General features: G+C 41.1%; 1 protein-coding gene across 3 annotated transcripts in view; it reads right to left on the reverse strand.

Moving 5' to 3' along the window:
- Nucleotides 1–12,315, reverse strand: part of RAI14 (retinoic acid induced 14) — a 113,796-nt gene extending 101,481 nt beyond the window's left edge. For 2 of the 3 annotated variants that reach the window (XM_070938907.1, XM_070938909.1), the window contains exon 1: nt 12,048–12,315. The gene's annotated coding sequence lies outside the window, so the exon portion shown is untranslated. Of the gene's footprint in view, nt 1–11,598; nt 11,708–12,047 lie in introns of those variants that run through there. The other variant, XM_070938908.1, reaches the window with a different exon arrangement.
- Nucleotides 12,316–12,723: the final 408 nt, after the last annotated feature.

Genomic DNA, 12,723 nt, shown 5'->3' on the forward strand with positions numbered 1-12,723 from the left:
ACTTGGACAGACAGGACTCTCTAGAGATCTTTTTTTTGACCTGTTCGTAGAGAGCTTTTCTAACAGAGAACAGTAGTGGATCCAGGGAGGCAGGCAGAAAAACATGTTCTGCAACTAAAACAACATATTGTCAAACAACAGCAAAACATGCCTTGCCTCCTTAGCAGAGGGGGGAAAGCAAATGCTTTTTAATGGGTTTACTGCAAAGTTAGACATTTGCACAGATCAGCATGTTTGGCCAATAGTTGTGGTGGGGTGGGAATCAATCTGGAGATCTTTCCCCATTCTTTGCAGATTTTATTTATTATTATTTTATTTAGCCCTAGGCTAAAGCCTGCACTTAGCATTCACAGCTCCCATGAAGCAGGGTGCCAATCATGAGCTACCCTAAAAAGGGTAACCAAGGGGGAAAGAAAAAATTCTCAAGATTTTGAGGAAAGACATGGGGTTCTTCCAATGAGGAGCACGCAAAATGTTCAGTTCGGCACTTTTCAAGTTTGACAAAGTTTCTTTGCTTTGAAATTAAAATCCAACAGTGCTGTAAGTGTTTTAAACTTCAACAGGATATGCTGAAGTCAAAATATTTCCAAAATTCTGGAAGGAAGAAATGTAAATACAGTTGATGTTGCTATTTTAGGTGATGCAATTGTAGAGTATGTAAAAAAAGGGGGCTTGGGAGTCACATATGCAGTTGGGGCGAGCTGTTCCAGAAAAAAAATAAAAAAAAATAAAGGCAGGAGCTTCTTAGTAGCTTAATAGCCCTAAGACATAGGAACCAGATTTACGCAACACCTCCTTCATCTTCTCAATATAAATTAATTGTTACTGTTCTGAAAAGTAAAATTGAAATTCGAAAGATCTGCAGGAATGGTAAAACTAAAATCCAACAATATGTAATTGTCCTTTCGAGGGCTTGCAGCCCTTTTTCTGTATACAGGTCCTCAAGTTACAATTATAATGGAACCTGCCAAGTTGTAAGTCATAATTGTAAAATTATAACACACACTTTTTACATTTTTTGTGCTCATTAAACAAATATGGGGGCTGTAAGTGCAAACAGTGGGGTTAAGTGAACCCATTGTTGATCATGACATGGTTTTACTGAAAACCGGAGGTGCTAGTTTTCAACAAAACCATTGTAAAATGTAATTACGTGACTATAGGATGCTGTAAACAGCCTTAAGTGCAGCTGTGTTACTAAGCACCTGAAGTGTAGTCAGAGACCACACTGGTTGGGATGGTGCAACAACTGTCGGAACTTCAGATCCAGATGGTAAGTCTCTTTTTTCAGGTAGGCTGTAAGTCAAAAACTACCTGTACAGATGGAGGACACACCCTGAGTGCACACCCAAACCTGTGTTTTTGCAATGCATGTTGCATGCCCATAATAAGAGTGATTTCTTAATCAACTGGAAGAACATCAGATTTCCAAGCTGGTGGCATTATACAGGTAGTCCTTGACTTTCATTCAATGACCACTCAGAATTACAATAGCATGGAGAAAAGGGACTTCTGACTGGTTTTCACACTTCTGACTATTGTAGCATCCCTACAGTCATTTGGGCAAAACTCATTTAACAACTGTCTGGCTTAGCAACAGTAATTTTGGTTCAACTGTGGTCATAAGTCGAGGGCTACCTGTATAACCAAGATTAACCTGTACAATTTCCATACCTTCCCACTGCAGAGACAAGAAAATTAGTGCTTCACAATTCCCATGATCCTCTTGCTACAGAAAACAGCCTTTTTAAAACAATAAGAGGATAGATTTTTCTGTGTGCATTAGGGAGAGGCTTTTAAAGAATTCAATTCTGGCAGTATTTCTGGAGATAGGATCAGGCTATGAGTTGTGCTGAAGCAGGGCAAATGTGCACTTGCCAAAGAAAATGAAATATTGTAATCCTTAGCATTCGAGAACAATCAAGCGTGAAAAAACTGATTACATTAGAACAACTCATCAATGGGTATTTCTATAGACTTGAGCCCTTAAAAACCTAGCACCAGTATCATTACATTAGAGAAAATACAAGACTTTTTTCAGTTAAAGAGAAAAGCAAGCTATCCTTATCATCTACTCAAATTCAAATACATTTTCTTTTAAAATGAAGTAAAACAGCCAATCTGGAAATAGGTTCCATTAAAGTAGATAAAATCAATCTTTCCGAGCCTGGCACCTTCCCAAAACAATGGATATCAGCTCCTAAAATTGCAATTTAAGCTCATTTGCAAACTGCCTCTAGAAAATCTTGTTTCTGAAAGGTGGCATACACGAATTATCAATAATAACAATAATCCTGTAGCAGCACAACCAGGGATCATGTCAGTTGAGATCTTATCAGTGGTGAAAGCCCAAAATATTTGGAAAATGACAAGTTGGAAAAGGTCAGATTAAGATAATCACATCTCCAAACAATATTCCTAAATGATCATACAGTTATTGTGCTTTCAGAAAGAAAATTCCTCCCACAGAAAAATCTATCAGCATCGCATATCATAACGTCAACAGACAACTGACAGGTTACAACTCATGCAAATGACATAATTTACATCATTTGAGCAATTATGTGATGTCACTGTGACTTATCCTGGATACCTATGTGCACTGACTCAGAAGTCTATTAAACATACATCATAAAGTTGTTGCACATCATTCCTTCACAGAAATGCAAATGAGGCATAAGAAGCACATAAAGAAATTAAGGAAATGGGAACATAGTAACAAATTAACATTTTAAAATTCAGATCCAAAATATAAAACAGCCTTGTGAACACTGGAAACGGAGAACTGGGAAAGATGTATAAAACGTAAAACATAACCACACAACCAGGAACAAGAGCAAATATCCAGTGAGGCTCTGATGCAATTGTTCCTCTATCTATTTGAGAAAAGCACACAGTCATAAAATCACATTTTTTATTTCTCGGTGATTTACACAAAAATTCCACAGCATTATTGCTGAGGCAAAACAGAAGTTCAGTCTCCACATGATGCATCTGGTATACATGGGGACATGACATAAAATTGCATTTCCTTGATTTCAGTGTACCAGTAGTCCTTGACTTACGACCACTTGTTTAGCAAGTGTTTGAAGCAACAACAGCAGTGAAAAAAGTGACTTATGACTGTCCTGTGGTTAAAATTTAGATGCCTGGCATGCATTTACAACATTTGCACTGTGCCACATGATCATCATTTGCAAACTTTCTAGCCAGCTTACAACAAGCAAAGTCAATGGGGAAAGCTGGAATCACTTAATGACTGCATGGTTCATTTAACAATAGCAACGATTCGCTTAACAAACATAGTAAAATTGGATACAACTCACTTAGCAACCACCTTGCTTAGCAATGGAAATTCTAATTCCAACTGTGGTCGTAAGTCAAGGACTATCTGTATACTATTTCAAGGCTTTCTGTATATTCCCTCCTGTAAATACTGACCATCAGGGCCTAAATAGATTTGAAAGCTAATGTGCTGTATTTTGTCATCTAAAATGCAACCATCTGTGAGTTCAATTCCCAGGAGAGGGTTTGAATCCATAGAATAACATCTGGCTACTGACATCTGATGAATCCCAAAGAGGATGAACCTGGTCACATGATGCCTGCCTCTTGGCGATCAATATAACATCTTCCCCTAATGTGATCCAGATTTTTTTTTTTTGCTGCACATAGGGTAACCAGTGGCACTAAGTTGAGGAAGGTTATTATTAAACATTTTTATTCTCCTCATCAGTCACAAAAAGAGGAAGAATTCCCAGAGCTTTACAAGGTCAATAACAAGTCTATAAACCCAAGAGTAGGGATTATCTGGAAGACAAAACACAAAAGGTAAAGAACTCAGTAGGAGGAAAAAGCAGATTAATTGCAGAGGTCTTATGATCTGCTGGAATATTCCAGAAGAGGAGGAGCTGAAATCTGATGATCTTGCAGTAATAAATCGCCCCCGTTTACTATATTTTTCTCTGCTATATTATTTGAGCTATATTTTGAAACTAGCAGGAAATGCTTTCCTGGCCATATCTAAACAGGTTCATATCTCAAGGCCATTGTTTAGGAAACTTACAGAATATATTTTAAATTCCCATTACAGCTAGCCCATTCAATATCATGTACAAGTCATGTGCTTTCTATCCATTAATTTATCAAACTATTTACTAAGTCTGCACTACTATTAATCTTCTCATCGTTCCCACCACCCATCTCCTTCCACTTATGACTGTATGACTAACTTTGTTGCTTGTATCCTTACGATACAATTTATATTGATATTGTTTCCCGATTGCTTATTTGTACCCTATGACTATCATTAAGTGTTGTTCCTTATGATTCTTGATGAACGTATCTTTTCTTTTATGTACAGAGAGCATATGCACCTAGACAAATTCCTTGTGTGTCCAATCACACTTGGACAATAAAAAATTCTGTTCTGTTTTGCTCTGCTCTGCTCTGTTCCTATTCCTATTCCTATTCCTATTCCTATTCCTATTCCTATTCCTATTCCTTTCCATTCCTATCCATTCCATTCCTTTCCATTCCTTTCCATTCCATTCCATTCCATTCCATTCCATTCCATTCTAATAGAGGCAGCATCATGGCAGATCCATGTTCTCTCAGCCTAACTTTCCTCACAAGATTGTTGCAAGGAGAAAGTGAATTGGGCAAAGCCACTTAAACAGAACCACAACTCCTAGTAGGTTCAAGGTACAGTAGATATGATATCAGTCTAAGAAATACATTCTGAGCAAGCAACTTCACTCCATATATGCAAACAGACACACCATGATTGCCCATATAAAAAATCTGAGTATAGAATATGCCAAAATATTTTCAATACCTCCAACGCTGCTTTCATTTTGAGTTGATATTAAAGGATAATTCTTGTAATGAATCTTAAACCAGTTAAGATCTGCTGCCAGTGGGTGGTTCCATCAATTCGCCCTGGGCTTGTTCTTGCGCTAACACAGCTCCTTTGCCGAGCCTAAATTTCCAAGCTTGTCAAATATAACATGCAGCACCAAATTCTCTTCTACGCCTACTCTTCATGTGGGCCATATAAGTTGGACAGTGTTTATTTTCAGTTATATCAGATGGTTCCCTACTTAAGCGAGGGTAGGGAAGAGATCTTTAAGACAGAATTCTGCAACCTAAAAATGTACTGGATTTTAATTCCCAGCATGAGGGATGAACTTCCAACCCTCTGGAATGCAGAAACTCATAGAAGGCAACTATGACCATTTCTATATTTTTTTTAATTTGGATATTGTTATTGTAAGAGCCAATTCGGTGTAGCGGTTAAGGCATGAGACTAGAAACTAGGAGACCATGAATTCTAGTCTGTCTTAGGCACACTCAGCTGCATAACTTGAGCCAGCCACTTTTTCCTAGCCTTGGGAAGGAGGCAATGGCAACCTTGCCAATGAAAAACCTTGCCAGGAAAGCTGCTGGGATTTGTCCCTGAATCAGACATGATTGAAGTTGAACAGAACAAAAAAATATATTATTTTATATTTTATTAAAGTTGCTATGAAGTCATCCAATCTATATAATTTAGTATAGTGTATATAATTTGATTTTGTAAGTTTTTAAGACCCCACTAATGATTGCCCACACTAAGGGGAATAAAAAGTTAAATAAATCTGGTTCAACTCTGGCCATTATAAAGTATTATACACCAAATATGTTGACATTATACTGATACAGCTGAAATTACCTTTTCTTTATCACTTATACTATAGTTCTTCCGTCCCCAATCTGGTTCTCCTAAAATGCCAGATTTCAACTCCTAAGATTATTAACCATCACAAGGATACAGTATTTTCAGAGGGCACAAGGTTGGGTATCTATCTTACTGTAACTGTATAATACTGAACAACTTAAACTGCCCTAAACTGTTAGAGATTCTCCATTCTGGAAACATTATCACATGTTGCAAGCACATGCACAATTTTGATGTTGACTGAATGTGTGGACTGGCTACAAAAAAACAGCTGTTGTCAGAAGATGACAATACTGTAATATAAATTGTAGACAAGCAATATCTGTAAGACAGATATAATCCTTGTTATTATAATGCTTGTTATTAATCAAAGAATTTGGGCTTCTGATGCTCTTCTCAATACACAGTATAAACCCAGTCAAGGCTAATGAACAAACTTTAATTACTCTATATCTTGCCCATTAGATTAGCCTGCAAGCTAATTAGAAAAAGCCTGCAAGCCCAATAGGTAAAGTTTCTATTGAGTTTAAATCGTCTCCAAATATATGGATGTAGCCATACTGTATTCTCGATAATAAATACGCAATTTGCTGCTATTCTCTTCAAGAATGTATTTCTTCTAATATTTCTTCTTTGCATTGGGTAGACAAGGCCAAAGCTGCATTGGGTAGACTGGACTGAAGCAACGCGGGCCGACCCCTTACATTTTCCAGGACAGCCTTGTGGGCCAGATCCAACCACATTGTGGGCTGCATTTGAGTTTGACAGCCCTGTCTTAATCTAATCTACACTTCTAGCTTGTCATTCAAGTAGTAACAAGGGTTATTCCTGCTTAACAAAATACTAACAAGGTCTACTCCTGCTTAACATTTTGACATCAGCTAAGTCTGATAAGTAAATAACCATAAAAATATAGTAAAGATCAGTAAAAAGCCAATTTCTACAATTCTTTGAACAGGACAATTGGGACTTATCGCTTGGGAAAGGGAAATGATTCCAGCTGAGCAGGTTTCTTTTCTGTAGAACTTGTAAGCTACTTTCTTTCAATCAGATAAAAAGAAATATTCAAAGTCTAGAAATAAAAGAATTGTCCAAAGGATTTCTTCTACATCAGCACTGTCAAAATGAACAAAATTCTTTTGTAAAGTACACAAGCCCCACAGACAACTACTCAACAACATTATAAGGGTCTTTGCTTTGTGTAATTCAGAGAAATATGAACATCAGTTTTATGGAAGATCAGGTATTAAACTGGAACTAGGAAACCGAGCTTCAAGTCCACATGCAGTTCACATGTGACAGTGTAGCTAAGCCACAATTTTCAAAACTGTGGTCTTCTGATAAAATCATAATTGGTTACATTTACACACTGTACAAAGCCAAAAAAAACCACACATTGGTTTAGACACTATCTTTTGTACAACATATCTCAAAAACTGTTGTTGTGGGGAATAATATTAGAAGAGGCAACTATCCTGAACCTCCGGAAGAAAAAACAGGTTGTTTATCTAATGAATAAATCAAGTGTAACCAAATAAGATAAAGCCGCACCAACTTAAAATGGTTAGGTTTAACAGGTTCATGCACATACTATATTTCTGTAATTTCTTTAGAGTCAATTTGCATGTGATTACAATTTTTGAATGAAGTAATGGTTGACTCAAAGGACAGCAAAAGGAGAGTCATTCAAACTAACTCCTATAATTTCAGCCCCTCTCTTAAAAAGACAATATTCCTGAATCTATTCATTTACAAAGTTTGTATGCCATTTCAGAGACAGTATATAGGAAGTCCTCACTTAATGACTGGTTGCTTAGCGATGTTCAAAGTTACCCCTCTCCTAAAGGTACTTATGACATGGTTCCAGAGTGGCATCCCCATAGTCACATGACTGCATTGCATAATGCAAATTACACTGCTTTTGAACAGAAATGGCCATAGGAATCAACGGGCTCACTTAATAACAGCAGTATTCACTTCATGACTGCTGCAAAAATTGGATCAGTCATGTGGGTGCCTTGATTTATGACCATCGTGACTTATGTTGGAGAACCTGGGCTTCATTACAGTGTTAAGCCAAGAACTACCTGTAGTTTCCAAAGCAATTAAAAATGCTTGGCCAATTACAGAGTAGCAGCAATATCAGAAAAGCTGCTTTTTATACACAATGAATCATCTTTCCAACCACCTTTTTGCATTCATAGATGTAGATTTTTTTTAATCAGAAAAACTTAGTTTATTAGAAGGTTCAACACACATGAACATTTAGATACTCCAGCCACTTGAGGAATAATTCAATAAAATAACTGGAAAGGAAATGCAAACTAGGGAGAAAAGCACCCCTTCTCCTCAAAATGAATAAAGCCTACTTTAAAGAAAAAAAAACAAGTGAGAATAAATACAATCACCAATTGTCCTCTGGTCCACTATGGACGGGTGTGTTGCAACTTCAAGTTACCATCAGAAGCTCTGTATTTTGAACAACACTCTTCCAAACAAACTTCCTTTTAGCTTTGCTGTCACTTTGAGCTACTGTACTTGCCAACCATGAAATGCAAAATGAAAGGATGGTTGAAAGCGATGCAATTGTGTCCTCAATTAACACAGCAGCCTTCAAGAATTTGCTTTACAAAAAAACGTACCAGAAGCACCTCCGCTGGCATTTAATAGCCATGGGGGAAAACTGGAGAGAATTTTCTCCTGCCTCAATAGACTTGGAATCAAAGAAATTGGTTGAATTTACACTTCATTCCTAGCGTGGCTTCCAGGTTTTGTGAATCCAGATGTTGTGGTTTATTCCACAAACCAAACTCTACATGTACCCAGGCTATGGGTACATCTCAATTTATGACTAGTTGCTTAGCAACCATTCAACATTCTGATGCCACCCCCACCCCCACAAATGGAACTTAAGACTTGGTTTCAAAGTTGCAACATTGCCCTCCCAGTCATGTGACCAGATTTTGGGTGCTCAGCCTGCATTTATGCCCATTTGTAGTGCCCCATGGTCGCAATTTACAACACCGTTTAGCCAGAAACTGGTATATTTACTTCCAGTTTCTGGCAAAAACTGCACATAGTGAACATTTGGTTCAGTTAATGTCAAGGTCTTAAAAAGAGGTCTGGTCACATGGTAGCCCACTTTATGATCATAATTGTTAGGCTCAATTACAATTGTAAATCAAGGACTAGCTGTATAAGGAATTATATACTTCCTTGTAAACATTTGGCTCTAGGAAAGGAAAGTGAAAAGTATTCTGGAAAGATATATGCATATCATACAAAACATGATTAAATAGGTGAAGACTGTCCTGCTCACATTGCTTCTGTGTACGGTAAGAAAACAGGAACTCCCCAAGAGTAGTGTCTGTGGAGATTCTCCCGGTCATGGTCCCCAAGATTAGAGATTACAGCTGCTTCTAAAAGTCACCAAAGTCTTAATGAAATGAGAATCCCTTTGAAAGCCTGAATCAGCACAAATCTCTCATGCAATCATTGCTGGTTTATAACAGTGTATCAGAGAGAGAGAGAGAAAGCCATCTCCCCTCCACCCACAATTCACACAAAATCTGCATTTCTTATTTTAAGATTTCTAATGCTCAAGCCCTAGAGCAGTGGTTCTCAACCTGTGGGTCGGGACCCCTTTGGGGGTCGAACGACCCTTTCACAGGGGTCGCCTAAGACCATCGGAAAACACATATTTTCAATGGTCTTAGGGATAATTTTATGGTTGGGGGTCACCACAACTTGAGGAAGTGTATTAAAGGGTCGTGGCATTAGGAAGGTTGAGACCCACTGCCCTAGAGGAAAGATGGGGGAATTCTTCTGCTTTACCAGAACAGAAACTCTGTAGAGTTTATGGATATATTTTTCATCATGGCAAATATTTTCCTAGTTTCAATAAGCAGAATCAATTAAAAACCGGCAACAGCGGCAAAAGAAACACCCTGGGAAAAAAGTTCGCATAGAAGTCATTAAAAGGGCAGGAATTTAGAACCTGGGACTGATAAGCCATCCCTTTAGGCTGAGCTGACCCCTTCACTGGAATGGGCTGCCCCACATATTAAATCAAAGCTCTGAGGCTGGCTTGGCCCACCTGAGATGCTGAATCTTGGAGTGATCCAGTTTTGGGCACATTACAAAAAAGATGTTGAGACTTTGGAAAAAAGTGCAGAGAAGAACAACAAGGATGTTTAAAGGTCAGGAGACAAAAACAGATGAAAATGGTTATAAGAACTGGGTATGGCTACTCTAGAGAAAAGAAGGGCTAAGATGACAGTATTCCAGCATTTGAGGAGCTGCCACAAAGAACAGGAGGTCAAACTTATTTTCCAAAGCACCAGAAAGCAAGACAAGAAACAATGGATGGAAACTAATCAAGGAGAGAAGCAACCTGGAATTAAGGAGAAACTTTCCTAAACAGTGAGGACAATCAACCAGTGGAACAGCTTTGCCTTCAGAAGTTGTGGGTGCTTCATCACTGGAGTTTTTAAGAAGAAACTGGACTGCCACTTGTCTGAAATGGTAGAGGGGTCTCCTGTTCGAGCAGGGGGTTGGATTAGAAGACCCTACAGTGGGTCTCAACCTTCCTAATGCCACGACCCTTTAATACACTTCCTCAAGTTGTGGTGACCCCCAACCATAAAATTATCCCTAAGACCATTGAAAATATGTGTTTTCCGATGGTCTTAGGCGACCCCTGTGAAAGGGTCGTTCGACCCCCAAAGGGGTCCCGACCCACAGGTTGAGAACCACTGCCCTACAAGGTCCCTTCTCAATTTTTTTTCAAATTTGCTCTATTCTGATCCATCCGAATTTCCCTGGAGCCTCAAAGCTTCCCCAGGAATTATGATTGACGTGGGACTTGGCGGAGCTGTCAAACTTTTCCAAAAGCCCCTCCCCCGCCCCCATTCTCCAGGGAAGGCCGGGCGGGAGGTTGAAAAAAACAACCTCAAAGGCTGCCCGGAGTCACCCAGGAGGGCTTTCTGAGGCGAGGCTCCCCTTGGTGGGTCGAGGAGCAGGGAGGTGGGAAGAGGCAGCCAGCCCCTTCCTCGCGCGACCTCCCTTCCCGCCGAGCAACTTTCCCCGCTGCCGCCCGGACTCCAAAGGTTGTTGCCTCTACTGCCACAGAACAAAAGGGCGAGAGCGCGCGCCTTTCAAGCCCGAGGCGCTGGCGGGGGGGGGGGGGCTCGTTCGCCCACCAAGACGTCGCCCCCTCCTGTTCAAATTGAAGGAGCCTCCTCTCGCCACACACACACACCCGGCAAAGGGAAGAAGCTCCTTGTCTGCGCGCTCCCATTGCAGTACTCTTCCCATTGAGGACTTGTATACTGCACGAGTCAAAAAGAGGGTTGTGAAAATATCTACACACCCCTCACATCCTGGACATAAATTGTTTCAACTTCTACCCTCAAAACGACGCTATAGAGCACTGCACACCAGAACAACTAGACACAAGGACAGTTCCCCCCCCATGCCATCACTCTGCTTAACAACTAATTCCCACAACACTGTCAAATAATTTACTAAGACTGTGTTACTATTCTTTTTCTCTTCCTTACTAGTATCTATCTCTTCCCACTTATTACTATAACCATGTTGCTTGTATCTTTCAATTTATATTGTTTTTACTTGTTTCCTAGTACGATTTGATAGCTTATTAGTAACCTTGACTATTCACTAAGTGTTGTATCTTTTTATTCTTGTGAATGTATTTTATTCTCCTTATGTACAGTGAAAGCATATATACCGAAGACAAATTCCTTGTGTATCCAATCACACTTGGTCAATAAAGAATTCTATTTTATTCTATCCAACATGAAGAGTATCCCGTTCGCTCGGTTTTTCTTTTTCTTTTCCCCCGTGAACTCTGCGCCTACCGATACGCGCTGTACCCCAATCGCCACCGTTGCTTTCCAGGATCCAGGGGATAATGGAAGTTGTAGTCCAAGCTACAGCAAAGAGCATCTCCCCCCTTCTCATATTCCCGGTTCAAAGCCAATGCCTGAAACCGGCGGCTCCGCCTAGTTGCACGACTGCACCGGCTCGGGCATCTTCCTCTCCTTTTTCTGCCCCTCCGGTTCCAGCCACCTTCAGTTTTTCTCGAGGACTTGCGAGACAATGCAGCCATTCATAGCCTCGCTCGCTCCTTCTCGGGCCGTCAAGGTTTCCCTCCCCACCCCACCCGCTTCCTCTCCCAAATAGATTTCCAACTACAAAAGGGGGGCAAAAAAGCGAGGAAAGCGGGCGGGGAAGGAGGAAGACTTGTGAAAATCTTCAAGCCAGGGAGAGGAAACTCGTCCCAAAAGTTCTGGCAAACGCTACTCACCCCATAGAAAGATTTGCTGCACCCTGTTGCTAGTTGATGCCGGTTCCGGCTGCAGAGCCCCGAGCTGCCGAGCGGCGCTTTCGGACACAGGAGGCGGATTTGTCGCTTGCAAAATGTAGGAATCACGTTGCTTCTTCCTCCCCTCGGCGCTCGCTTCTGCTACGGGGCGGTTGCTACTCCTCGCTCGCTCGCTCGTTTGCTTGTAAGCTGCTAGCTTGTTCGCTCCGAGCCACGCGCGCGCGCCCATATGCTGAGCCTCGAAAATTACTTCTCCGGCGTTCTAAATGCCCCGGAGTGGGCGGGGGGATGACGTCACGGCGGAACCACGTGACGCGGCGAAAGGCGCCGCCACCGCTGCTGCTCCGCCTCGGGGGACCCGCGTGGCGCCCGGTCTGGGGTTCTCGCCTCGCGGACGGGAGATCGGGTCACGTGCTTCGCGCGGTCTCTCAACCCCGAGCCTTCGTGGCTTTGGGGGGGGGGGGGGAGGGTATCGAGATTGGACTTCAGCGACTCCGGCGGCGATGGCGGCACCCCCCTCCCCCCCACCAAAGGTCTTGGGAATCCGTTTCTGCTGGTGGGGAAAACCCCTCTAAAGCCACGTTTCTCTGCTTTGGACCTCAGCCGATAAAAAACGCCCAGGTCGTCATGCACCGAAATTGCCTTAAATCCTTGTGTG

This window comes from Pituophis catenifer, unplaced genomic scaffold (genome assembly GCF_029215685.1).
Source record: "Pituophis catenifer annectens isolate HBS135680 unplaced genomic scaffold, rPitCat1.0.hap2 SCAF_2, whole genome shotgun sequence".
Classification (NCBI taxonomy): domain Eukaryota; kingdom Metazoa; phylum Chordata; class Lepidosauria; order Squamata; family Colubridae; genus Pituophis; species Pituophis catenifer.